Raw genomic sequence first — 13,563 nt, forward strand, 5'->3', positions numbered from 1 at the left:
TCAAACACTGTACATTTTATCTTAGGACTTCTGTGTTCTGTGTCATTCTAACCTCAAAAGGAAGGTCAATTCCTGTGGGTTGGTGTGTGGGGGAGGGGAGAGATAGAGCTGTCGCCATCCTCCAACTTTCTGTGTTACTGGAAGTAGGAAACACAATGCATGCTTTTAAATTAGCCCTATTAGGCATTTATTGTTTGAGACGCCTGAGGATGGAAATGCCCCAACATCTTTAGCTCTCTGATCACAGACTGATTTGAAATCTTTTATCAGTGCTTATTAAGAGTCACAATTTACTGCTTTGATTTTCTGTAGATTACCTGTCTGGGTGTAATGAATAGATATGTTCATTATATGGCTGAGTTCCAGAGAATGACCTCAATAATGCACACGAGAAACAACATTAGTTATCAAATAGCATTCTAAAATTGATCTCTTCATCAAAAAAATCATTTAAATTAGAAGTTTAGTATTCTGAGATACAATTAAACTACTATATACCTTAGAGAGGTACAATTTCCAGAGCTCTCGGGGAAGAGGGATTGATTGTTAAACCACTCAGAGAACTGTAGCTCTGTGAGAATAGGAGTTTCTTAAGAATGCTCATTGTGAAATATTTTTATTATGTTTACTCATTGTAATTTCCTAGAACCTAAGTCTGATGTCACAAAAGATCTGATACAAGACAAGATTTAGAGTTCATAGTCATAAATGCAAATATTCTCCTTAAAATTCGCAAGCTATAATGTCGTGCTTCCAATAATTGTACAATTATCCCCTTTCTACGTGCTTCATCTTGGAAAATCCAGTGGTTTCACTGCATGAATAGCTGACTCTAGAGTAGTCCCACATATGTCAGACCCTCTAAATGTCCCTGTTTTCCAGGGACATCCCCGATTTAGAGAAGCCGTTCCAGTTTCTGATTTGCTCCTGGAATGCCATGCTTTTCCTTAGGATGTCCCTGTTTTCATCGGAGAAATGTTGGAGTGTATGGAATTATCCAATATGCCCCGCCCCGAGCTGTATGAAGGCAATCCTATATAAGGAAGTTTTTAAAAATGTTTGATGTTTTATTATGTGGCTGGGGAAACCCAGCCAGATGGGCAGTGTATAAATAATAAAATAATAAAATAAGAATTATGTTTTTATATGTGTTGGAAGCTGCCCAGAATGGCTGGGGCAACCCAGTAGAATCATAGAATCATAGAATCATAGAGTTGGAAGAGACCACAAGGGCCATCGAGTCCAACCCCCTGCCAAGCAGGAAACACCATCAGAGCACTCCTGACATATGGTTGTCAAGGGAGCTGGGCATGTTTAGCCTGGAGAAGAGGAGGTTAAGGGGTGATATGATAGGCATGTTCAAATATATCAAGGTCGTTTTGAAGTGTGATCCTGTCCTCTGGGGTGTTAGCCACCCCTCCCAGTTTGGTGTGATCTGCAAATTTGATCAGGATGCCCTTGAGTCCATCATCCAAGTCGTTGATAAAGATGTTGAATAAGACCGGGCCCAAGACAGAACCCTGTGGCACCCCACTAGTCACTCTTCTCCAGGATGAAGAGGAACCATTGATGAGCACCCTTTGGGTTCGGTCAGTCAGCCAGTTACAAATCCACTGAGTGGTAGCATAGTCAAGACCGCATTTTACCAGCTTCTTTACAAGAATATCATGGGGCACCTTGTCAAATGCCTTGCTGAAATCAAGGTAGGCTACATCCACTGCGTTCCCTTCATCTACCAGGCTTGTAATTCTGTCAAAAAATGAGATCAGGTTAGTCTGACATGACTTATTTTTCAGAAATCCATGCTGACTATTGGTGATCACAGCGTTCCTTTCTAGGTGCTCACAGACTGTTTGCTTAATGATCTGCTCCAGAATCTTCCCTGCTATTGATGTCAGACTCACTGGGCGGTAATTATTTGGGTCCTCTCTTTTCCCCTTTTTGAAAATAGGGACAACATTTGCCCTCCTCCAGTCTGCCGGGACTTCGCCTGTTCTCCAGGAATTCTCAAAGATGACTGCCAGTGGTTCTGAGATCACATCTGCCAGTTCTTTTAATACTCTTGGATGCAGTTCATCTGGCCCTGGAGACTTGAATACATCTAAACTAGCCAAATATTCTTGTACTATCTCCTTAGTTATTCTGGGCTGTGTTTGCTTTGCTGAATCATTTGCTCCAAATTCTTCAGGTCGGGCATTGTTTTCTTTATCGGAGAAGACTGAGGCAAAGAAGGCATTGAGGAGTTCAGCCCTTTCTGTGTCCCCTGTTTGCATTTCACCATCTTCTCCTCTGAGTGACCCCACTGTTTCTTTGTTCTTCCTTTTGCTACGAACATACCCATAAAAGCCTTTTTTGTTGCTTTTAACCTCTCTAGCAAGCCTGAGTTCATTCTGTGCTTTAGCTTTTCTGACTTTGTGTCTACACGTGCTGGCTATTTGTTTGAATTCCTCTTTGGTGGTTTCCCCCCTTTTCCATTTTTTGTACACATCCTTTTTTAATCTTAATTCAGTTAAAAGTTCTTTAGATAGCCACCCTGGCTTCTTTAGGCACCTTCCATGTTTCCGTCTCATTGGTATTGCCTGACGTTGTGCTTTTACTATCTCCCTCTTAACAAACTCCCAGCCATCATGAACTCCCTTTCCTTTTAGTATTGCTGTCCATGGGATCTCACCCAGCACTTCCCTAAGTTTTATGAAGTCGGCTTTCTTAAAGTCAAGAAATTGAGTCCTAGTATGCTTGGCTGCTCCTTTCCGCTGTATAGTAAACTTCAGAAGAGCATGATCACTCGCGCCTAATGATCCTTCCACATCTACCCCACTAACCAGGTCATCAACATTGGTTAGGACCAGATCTAAAATGGCTGTTCCTCTTGTTGCTTCTCCCACTTTCTGGACAATGAAGTTGTCTGCAAGGCCAGTGAGGAATCTGTTTGACCTTATGCTCTTGGCTGAGTTTGACGTCCAACAAATATCCGGGTAATTGAAGTCCCCCATTACTACTATCTCCCTTCCTTTTGCATGCTTGGCCATCTGTTCCAGGAAGGCATCATCTATGTCCTCCGTTTGGCTTGGGGATCTATAGTAAACTCCCACAATGAGGTCTCTGTTATTCTTCTCTCCCTTAATTTTGACCCAAATGCTCTCACTTTGGCTTTGAGGTTCTAAATCTTGGATCTCTTCACAGGTATACACATCCCTGACATATAACGCCACTCCTCCTCCTTTCTTGTCTGGTCTGTTTCTCTGAAATAGATTGTATCCCCCCATTATTACATTCCAATCATGGGACTTATCCCACCAGGTCTCAGTGATGCCTATTATGTCATATTTAGTTTGCAGTAAGATGCATGTGAGGTATAAATAGTGAAATTATCATTATGGAAAGGGATGTCCCTATTTTCATTGGAGAAATGTTGGAGGGTATGATACGTAAAGAGGATTTTAATTAACCAACTGCTACAGTGTTTGCCAAGGAGCAACTCTTGGTCTGTTAAACTCTTAATGACTTGTTGTCGTGGCGGAAATGGATTGGGATAGTCAGATTCAATCCCTAAGTTGTTCACAATTTCATCTCTAAAACCAGACTAATCATTTGCCCCCCAAGTGATAATTATGTAATAAAAAAGAAGCTAGCTGTTTAAAATTAAGACACAACCAATAAAAGAAACCAAAAGAAGTCTCAAAGAAAATAGGGCTTCCAATGCTATCTCTAAGTATCAGAGTTTGAATTGTTCTCTTGTAGCTGCTTTCAGAAAATTTGTCTTGGTTTCAAGCTTTCATGACAGAAAAATAAAAGTTGTGTCAGTGGTTCAGTTGGTGGAAACGATAATTATAACAAATGTTTGTTTGTTTGCTGATTTACTGAAACCGAGGTTCTGGCCCACTGTCTCTAATAAAAAAACTCCAGTTAAATTTCATACTTGCTTTCTGCATTTGTAGCTTTGTAATCTTATTGCTGAAGGCTTTCAACCAGTTCTGTTCACAGATCAAGATTAACCAATTTTAGAAAGACTGAATCTAATTTTTACTAGACTTCATCAGCTGCAACTCGAAATGACTGAAGTGGGGGCAATATATTTTCTGTGGAAGCATTCAAGGCAGCTGCTATATATGTTAGCTTTTAAATAATATTCTTTTCTGCTAAGAGTACATTCAGTAGAGTTTAGATATGTTTATGCATTTGCTTCATTTATTGCTGATTTTTCACACTAACTATAGTATAAATCAATCATCCAATCTTTTCCATCTACTTCACCCTCGAGACAATAAATTCCCGGAAGCCATAGTGATAGGGTTGTATGCATGTTGCATAATGTGTCACACCAGTGAGTTTCTGTACTGGGGCTACTCATGCTTTGCATTTACATTTTGCATTTACAAGATGTGGCTGAAGTCCCTTCAAAAGTATTTACAAATGTGGAACAACATAGATAAATTATAGCCCAGGAACACTGCTCAGATGCATCACTGGGCAATGACAAGAATTTATATTGGTAGAGGTGGTTTTCACTCAAGATGAGAAAATGACAAAAGCAAGCCAGGAAGGATACCAAAGCATAAACAAAGATACTTTCTTACCTGAAAAAATTGTGACTGGTGGCAAGTTCATTATCAGCATTTCCCAGTAACTTTCATGATTCAAGCAGAAGCCAGAAAACAAGTAGAACCCAACAAAGATAAACCAAAAGTATAGTGTTTCCTGTTAAGACAATTAAAATCAATCAGAAGATGAGCATTACTTGGAACAGGTCTAGGAACTAAAGTTTGCAACAACAGCCTATGCTAACGTCAGTTCATAGAATCATAGAGTTGGAAGAGACCACAAGGGCCATCGAGTCCAACCCCCTGCCAAGCAGTTGTATCACTGTGGCCAAAAGGAATAAACCACTTAGTATCTTACAATCCAGAATTTACTATCTAGAAGTTACCAGTTTCTCTTCCCTTTCTTTCCACTGACTGTATATATCTCAGTGACTGAGCCACTCTGCTTCCATCCAGATTCTGCTCTGACATCTTAGGCAAGTTCTTTTACATACAGCCAAAAATATATTCCAGTATACAATTGTACTGATGAGCCACACTTAGCAAACCAAAATAAATGTAATACTGGTCTGAAATATCCCTGGATGCCCAATGGCGTTAGTTTTGTTTTTCCCTGAACTGCATATACAGAAAGGGCACTACATTGGTAGTAGTAGCAATGGTGGCTGGTGCCCATTGGGACTATAGAGGTGGAATGCAGGGAAACCAGTAGCAGGTGAAGCCAGAGCCAGTGACAGGCAGAACCAATTAATTCAAGTTTTGTCCCCTTCCTCCCTGCTAAGTCCTACAAGGGGAAACACAGAGACTAAGGAAGAAGCAGAGATTGACAGCCACTGGGTAGTAGGGGTACATGAGTGGTTATATCATTTGTATTTGTGCTTTGCTATGCTCATTTAAAGCATCCCAACTGTGCGGGAAAACTCAGGAACGAAGAAGACCGACACTTCAATAAAGAGTGGGGAAAATTTATAATTTACTTGAGAGACCACTGTAAGCAGATGAAAACATTAGCAGGATTGTAATAACACTTGCAATGTAGAAAATATTGTGGACAAAATGGAGAGATATAAAATTTGGATGATGAAATAATATGCAGTTGAAAAGGTTCATAACAGGACCCAGGGAGGGGAAGGTGGGGAGTCTAGAGATTCGGAGAAATCTCTAAATATGGATATGTATTTTGTATTGTAACTCTACGCTTGTAAAATCAAATAAGAATTGATTCAAAATAATAATAATAATAATAATAATAATAATAATAATAATAGCATCCAAACTGTGGACTGCTTCCCTGCTACTGGCTATTCTTTACTGCTCTGCTGCTACTTGAATGAGACGGTTTGCCTATATGTGTTCATACACACAGCTTTGGACTTCATCTGACCTAATATTTGACCTTAACTTTCATAGGCCGTGGTCGAGAGACGTTGTTAGCATACACCAGAAGTTGAGCAATGACAGTGCTGAGTGTCCCTGTTTGGGATTTCCACACTTTAGCAGCTGCCACAGAGAAAGCCTTCTCCTGAATTGCAATTCGTTTCTCTTTTGAGGGTGGTGGAACTACCAAGAGAGTCCCTAAATCAGGATGGAGGCAATCTTTCAGCTATTTGAAGCCTAAGGCATTTAGGGTGTTAAACATCAATGTGAGCACCTTGAATTGGCCCTGGTCCTAATCTGGCTCACCCATCCACTGGGCACTAGTTAAAGAAAAGGCAGCAGCAGCAGTAGCTATGCAAGAACAGATTGTGGGATGAACATGCCTCGTTTGGGCCAATCTCAAGTCCCACTTGATGGATGTGTGTCATTGGTGCTGGGATGCAATCATAGTGGCAGTGAGCTAAATCAGTATCACTTTCATAAGATTAGCCTCTGCAACTCTCTTTCTGCCTTTAGCATGTCAGAATTTTTTCTTCTCATTGCACTGCCATCCTCTGTTTAAAGGAAAATAGTGGCTTAATAAACAAAATCAAACCAAGCAGAAGACCTAATTCTGAGAGATGTTAACTACTTCATCTAGAATTCAACCTGCCCTTCCCTCTCATTGGCTACATTAGGAAGCAGAGAGATAGTAGCCCTCAAGACTAGCCTTCTGGTTGTACTTAAACATCGTGGCTTCAAATTTTGATTTAATTCAATCAGGGAAGAGTTTGTAGTTTTCATTATCATTCTTGTGCAGATCTAATAGGAAAGTTTCTGCAAGTGTGGAAAATCAAATCAAATAGGGAGATGTCTGCCTTTATATGCAATTTGATCTTCCAAAAGTAATTAACTGATGGAAGAAATTGATATGGTCAAGCCAACACCTATTAAAAGTTTATTATTTTAATGTAAATGGGTAGGGATTAAGAACCATGGCAGAAATCATGGAATCACATGAAACACTGAAGGTCAAAATAGCTCAGTCAGTAGAGCATTAGATGCTAAATCTCAAAGTTGTGTGTTTGAGCCCCATGTTGGGCAGAAGATCCCTGCATTGTGGAGGGTTGGACAAGATGACCCTTGTCATCCCTTCCAACTCTACAATTCTGTGATTCTGTCTACATGCTATATAGAATGAATAGTGTGCGAACATGTTGCCAGAGCTTTAAAATATTGAATGTGAATGTTCCGAGGCAATTTAAATGGAGCCTTCACACTGTTAAAACTTTTATTTTCTGATGATGGAATTACTAGATACAAATGAAGTCTTCTATCCAGTGTAGAGGTTTATATGAAAGTGCCATGAATGTAAGAATTTCAGCTTGTGCAACAAAATAGTATTCTCCTCCCCATGCTCCCTAAATCTGTTCTAGGGGATCCCCCCTCTCTCTGGAGTAGGATTGGGGAGGGCACAGCGGCATGTATGGGGAGGAGAAAAGGGAAAGTCCTGTTGTGTAAGCGTAGATGCTTGTGTTGATGGACACGTTGGTTGACTACTGCCCAAACAAATCTAATCTAAACCGAAGCAGCAGTTTAACCCTTCCTTCCCTAGGCATGATCCAAACTTAAATCTCTCCCCCCCCCCAGTCTAGTGGCAATTAGCCTTAGAGACAAAACTCAAATTAGTTCCAGTGGGAGCTTTTTCCCTAACACTGATTGCCATGTGAAGGGATTTTCATTGGGACTGCAATTGCAGAGAAATGGCTAAACTTATTTTTCATGTGCACTGCAGTCCTGGTGAAAATAATGTCTACAGTTCGTATTAATACTAATGAAAGGTAATGACAAATACATATTTGAAACTGCACGTCATTTGACCTTTACTTTGCAGGGCTGCACCAAGATATTTTGCTGTCCAAGGCGCAGGCAGGAGGGTGCCTCCCCAATTCCATGTACAAAAACTGACCAGACTAGCAGATTCAAAGCTAGCATTGGTATCCCCACTGCATCTGAAAGCAGCATGTTAGCTTAGGAGGGGGGCACAGAGTGTCTTGTCCATTCTGTGCTCCCAGAAATGTCAGCTCAGGCAGTCACCTCACTCTGCCTAATGATAGGGCCAAATTTCTGAGAGTAACAAGCTCTGAGGCGAGAACTGTGTCTAGGTGGACACAGATTGGCCTTGGGGGTCAGCCAACTAGATGGTCTAGCAGGTTGCTCCTGCCTAAATATATATGTTGGAAACATGTTGTATTCAGAGCACTGTCTATAAGGTTCATGGGGAAGCAGTGTGTGAATGGTGGAAGCTATTAGAAACTCCATTCAAGATGCACACACACCCCCAGCACCATCCACCTATTGAAATTCACACAAACTCTTTAAACAGATTTAAAGCCTGGCCTTCCGCACTGACAATGTGGAACCAAGTCCTAAGCTGACTCCAATTCTGTTTCCTGGTCCACAAAGTCAAAACCTACTCGTTGAAAATACACACAGGAAGCAAGCCAGGCAGAAAATCCCAAGGACACAATGCACATGAATTATTACACTTTGTAGAGTGTATCAGAGTGCACTTAGTAGTCCTTTAGAGCTGTTCCCTTCTACCCAGTATTGATGACTGTTGGCTGCATAGCCTGTTCTTTAGCTATTTGGTGGGTAATAGGGTTCCCTCTCCATACCACAATTGATCAGTGTTAAAGTCACTTTGAAATCACCACATTTCTTTTCTAGATCCTTGAAAATAGAGAAGGGATGATAGTGCTACCATTTGTGAGATAATTTAACAAGCAGCATGTCTTATGATAAGGGACAACTGTTGAAGGTCAATGGGTCATGCAAGAAGCGAGGGAGGTGGTCCCAAAACTAGTGACTATGTGGATAATATGGATTCCACTGTGTGCCAATTGATATGAACTTTCTGTCTGTATTGCTCTATCTGTGATGCCCCATTCACACAGAGAAGCCATCACTTGATGTTCCAATACACAAGTGATGGTTGTGCAGTAATGATAATCGAGTGAGCATGCAAGTGTGAAATAGACTTGAGACTTTGGTGAATAGGTACCATAAGGATCTCAAGCCTTCTCCTGCATCTTTCATTGACTCAGTTGCTATCAGAAAATGGGTTGTAGAAAAAGTCTTCTTAATACCACTTACCATGGAATTTACCATTTCCATGGCTGCCATAAACTGGCTTGATGCCCAGGACTGTACCTGGGACCTTCTGCATGCAAAGCTGATGTTCTACCACTAAACTATAGCACTTTACACAGATATGGAATGGCTCAGTTGGTAGAGCATGAAGCTCTTAATCTCAGGGTTGTAGGTTTGAGCCACATGTTGGGCAAAAGATTCCTGCATTGCAGGGGGTTGGACTAGTTGAACTTCCAACAATTCTGTGGTTCTATGATATGGAAAGCAACCACTGGATGCTTGGAAGTGAATGCGTCCATCTGCACCTTTTTCAACCAGACTAACAGGAAAAGGCAATATTAATCGAGTTACTTTTCTTTTCTATTCATCTTGCATATTAAGAAGTATTCTCTCTGGCTGAGAACCAGGAACTGCACACTATCTAAGGAGGAGGGGAAGCAACCTTACTTCTCAACACTATTTTTCATCCAAAAAGTAAACACATGTATGCTTCTAGCATCTCTAGGCTGGTGGACTGTTAGATGGCAAATTCATAAAGCAAAACCGAAATCAATTTAGGGTATGGGTAGAATAACCCAAAGCACTTTAGCAGCGCTCTCGGATAATGGGAAATGATGTGGGTGGGGGGTCTAAGTCATATGGCTTCAAAGAAATGTGCCACTAATGGAAAGGAAGATGATTAAAGGCTGCTTATAAAACTTCAGAGTGCTCTTAGTAATCAAGCAAGGTGCTGGCTGGAGAACACTGCTTTCTGGAGCCAAGACTGCTGTGTTCTTATGTTGGGAAATTCTTTCTTTAATCTTATAAAGACATGGGTGATTGAGTTTATAGACTTTTTAATGCATGGGAGAAATGCCTATAGCATCATGGTAGAGCATAAGGATGGGTGAGTCTGTGGATTTTGGTTTATCTCAGTTATTTGTTCCTCCAATCTTAAGAACGGTTTTCCACATTTCCACATCAGTTTGCAAAAGTTTGTTGTCTTTTTAAAGAGAGCCCTCATGAAATTTCACCATGTGCATATTTTTGTATGCAACTTTGTCCAACGTACACATTTTTGCAAAGTAATTGCTTCCAATATGATGCATTCTGTATATTATATTTGGTTATATATGCACATTATTGCCTATAGCATCATGGTAGAGCACAGTTTTTTTGTACATATTACTTGGCTGAAGAACAGCATTGCAAAATTTGGAGAAGTGCCAGTTTGGGAGGACTGCTGTGTTTCAGTTTACGTATTGTTTTGGAAAGTGCAAATAAGATAGGTTTGCTTTTAAATGCAACCTACATTGAATTTGTGGCCCATCCCTAGCTGCCGGCCTGCTCCCATCCCCTCCTATATCCCCTGCATATATCACAAAAGAAAATGCTCATGTATTTTTTCAACGTCACAGAATCAATATTTCTTTCTGAGCAATGGTTAGATGCCACATTTGGTGGTTCTGTTATATTACGCCTTTATGGGTGGCCGCGCACCAGTAACCTAGAGAATGCTTTACCTTGTCAGAAAGCTCCTATTATGCTCTGGATGACAGCACGCAATTGCCTCTTGTTCCTCATTGCAGAACTAATAATACATTTTTATTCCACAGGGCTTCCAAGTACAAAACAGGTGAAGCATAGCTTAATTTTGTCAAAGTGTGATAGGTTCTATTAAGTTTTAAGAGGGCAACATTCCCCTTAACTTACATTTTATACATGAAATGCAGGAGTTGCCTGTTACTGCAGCAGCAGCATATAGAGGTCAGTGCTGAAACTACGAAGGAAGAATTAGAGGACCATTACTGAAATCCATTGTCTACCCTTCCCCATTTTTTAGCCCTCTTTAGCCTTCAAAAACTCTAGTTAATGGGCCATCACAAAAGCTTGGGGTGATCCTCCTTTGCCTGTCTCCTGTAATTCAAACAATGGTAGATGATCCTTTGTTCAGTACCTGGAATCTTTAGGTAGGTCTCCTGTCTGAAATCCTAGAGAACCAATACCCATTGGGCAGACAATATTGAGTTAGATGGACCAATTCCATCTAGCTTCCTATATTCCTGTGTTCAGTGAGGCTTAAGTCGGTGTTCCCCAATCTTGTGCCCTCTTGTGGACCACAACTCCCATCTGCCTTAGCCAGCATGGCCAGTGGTTAGGGTTGATGAGATTGGCAGTCCTAAAGATCTGGACGGCATGAGGTTTTGAAAAGCTGGTGTGTGGGATTTCAGACATGCTTACCTAGGAGTTGTTGTTATTTAGTCGTTTAGTCGTGTCCGACTCTTCATGACCCCATGGACCAGAGCACACCAGGCACTCCTGTCTTCCACTGCCTCCTGCAGTTTGGTCAAACTCATGCTGGTAGCTTCAAGAACACTGTCCAACCATCTCGTCCTCTGTCGTCCCCTTCTCCTTGTGCCCTCCATCTTTCCCAACATCAGGGTCTTTTCCAGGGAGTCTTCTCTTCTCATGAGGTGGCCAAAGTGTTGGAGCCTCAGCTTCATGATCTGTCCTTACCTAGGAGTAAGCCCCTTTAAACTCAATAGGACTTACCTCTGAGTAGACATGCCTAGACTAGCGCATATTCCTACGCGCAATAATGTGTAAATATGTCCTATTATATTATAGTTGCAGTTAATTATGTGGCATGAATCTGAACTAACTATATGACAATTCTAGTAGAATTCTACCACCAGTAACCAAGTAAAATGACAGTATTGTAGTCGAGAGCAGGGTGCATTTCATGCCCTCTTTTTAATTTTCTTTTTTAAAAAACCTTTACAAAACATGGCTTTGGGCTGCTTTTCTTCGCTGTCTCCAGCTGTGGTACAGTGTGACAATTGCTGTGGGAGCGCAGTCCTATTATGCTTCCTGCAGAAATAAGCCTGGAGCAATTGAACTACCTATATTCATTGTTGTGTCACATTGTGCCATGCAACACATTGTTAATGATCAATAGACCTAGTGCAGCTAATAGGCTCTTATTCTCTACAGTAGCCATGTCACAGGTAAGATTATGCTTCACATGTCACTTCATTTTACCTCCACACAATGTAGCCAAGCTCCCAAAAATAAATAAATGTGAAGCCTGTCTGCTTTAATTTAACGTGAGATTATTTTTAAAAAAACATGTTTATATGCAGACCTATAAAAAAGGAGCACAAGACATCCCAGGAAAAATACAGTCCAGAGAAGGAACTCAGGATGAACTCTTGTCTGTACAGTATTGTTCATTTTCAGTTTATTGTGCAAAAATCTCACAGCCTTGCGTCAAGAAGGAGTTCCAATTACAGCTGTCCTTCTTCAGAATCTTGTCAGGCTAGAACAGGGTTAGGGGGGAAAAGATCAATTCAGGTCACATTTAAAGGTGAATCTACCTAACACATACTTCTTCAAACAATATAAATTGAAACACAGGCATCTTTTGAAATTCACACTTGTACATATTTTACAGTGCAGTTCCCCCAGCCATGTAATGTGTACAAAATGCATACCATACGTGTAGGTATCATTGCAAGGAAGCATGTGTAGATTAGGAGAAATTTTCACAGGAACACTGATGAATTTTCATGAGGGCTTTAAAAAATAATTGCAAACCGGTGTGGAACTGTGGAGACCTAAAGTTAAGGTTTGATTATTATTTTTTAATGAGAAACTCACTTCCTGCCTGCGAGCAAAGAGGATCCTGGGAAAAGCTTCACAAAAGCTAATGCATGAGCTTCAGCAACCACCTCCCTTTTAATATTCTGAGCCTGAACGTTCACCTGTACTGAAGAGGATGAGGCCCTTCAGATGCCTCGACCTTCTGAGCACAGTGGCCAGTTTGGCATCCCACCCCCACCCCCCTAAAAGGAGAATGCGTCAGCAAAAAAGAGAAGAGAGATTTATATGAAATTTGTGTGTGCTAATATATAGATGCAAATTAAGAAATAATGAGTATAATTTAACCAGAAATAAAATATGTCTCACCATAGTGGGGAAGACTAGTGTGGCTGGGGAGGCCTGGCAGATGGGTGGGATATAAGTAATAAATTATTTATTATTATTATTATTATTATTATTATTATTATTATTATTATTACAGTGGTACCTCTGGTGACATACGCTTCAGGTTACAGACGCTTCAGGTTACAGACTCAGCTAACCCAGAAATAGTGCTTCAGGTTAAGAACTTTGCTTCAGGATGAGAACAGAAATCGTGTGGTGGCAGCGTGGTGGCAGCAGGAGGCCCCATTAGCTAAAGTGGTGCTTCAGATTAAGAACAGTTTCAGTTTAAGAACGGACCTCCGGAACGAATTAAGTACTTAACCCGAGGTACCACTGTATTACCAGGTGATCTGTATGCCTGCTCATTCTGTTATCTAGATGTTAGCTGTTGATGGGCAGCTTGAAGACTCCTAGCTCTTATGGTTCTTTACCTTTGAACTGGACATGGTTTTGGCATCCCTTCAACTAGAGGACTGTCAGATGACAGATTTTCAATCAAAATACAGCCATCTCTCACTGTGCATGACCCATACAGCTCTGTCTTTCA

At 40.9% G+C, this 13,563-nt stretch overlaps 1 protein-coding gene across 1 annotated transcript in view; it reads left to right on the forward strand.

The window, feature by feature from the left end:
• The window catches only part of BANK1 (B cell scaffold protein with ankyrin repeats 1), a 172,802-nt gene that overhangs the window by 6,525 nt on the left and 152,714 nt on the right, over positions 1 to 13,563 (forward strand). The window lies entirely within an intron of this gene.

The sequence above is a fragment of the Podarcis liolepis genome (genome assembly GCF_965112155.1).
Source record: "Podarcis liolepis genome assembly, chromosome: 9".
NCBI lineage: Eukaryota > Metazoa > Chordata > Lepidosauria > Squamata > Lacertidae > Podarcis > Podarcis liolepis.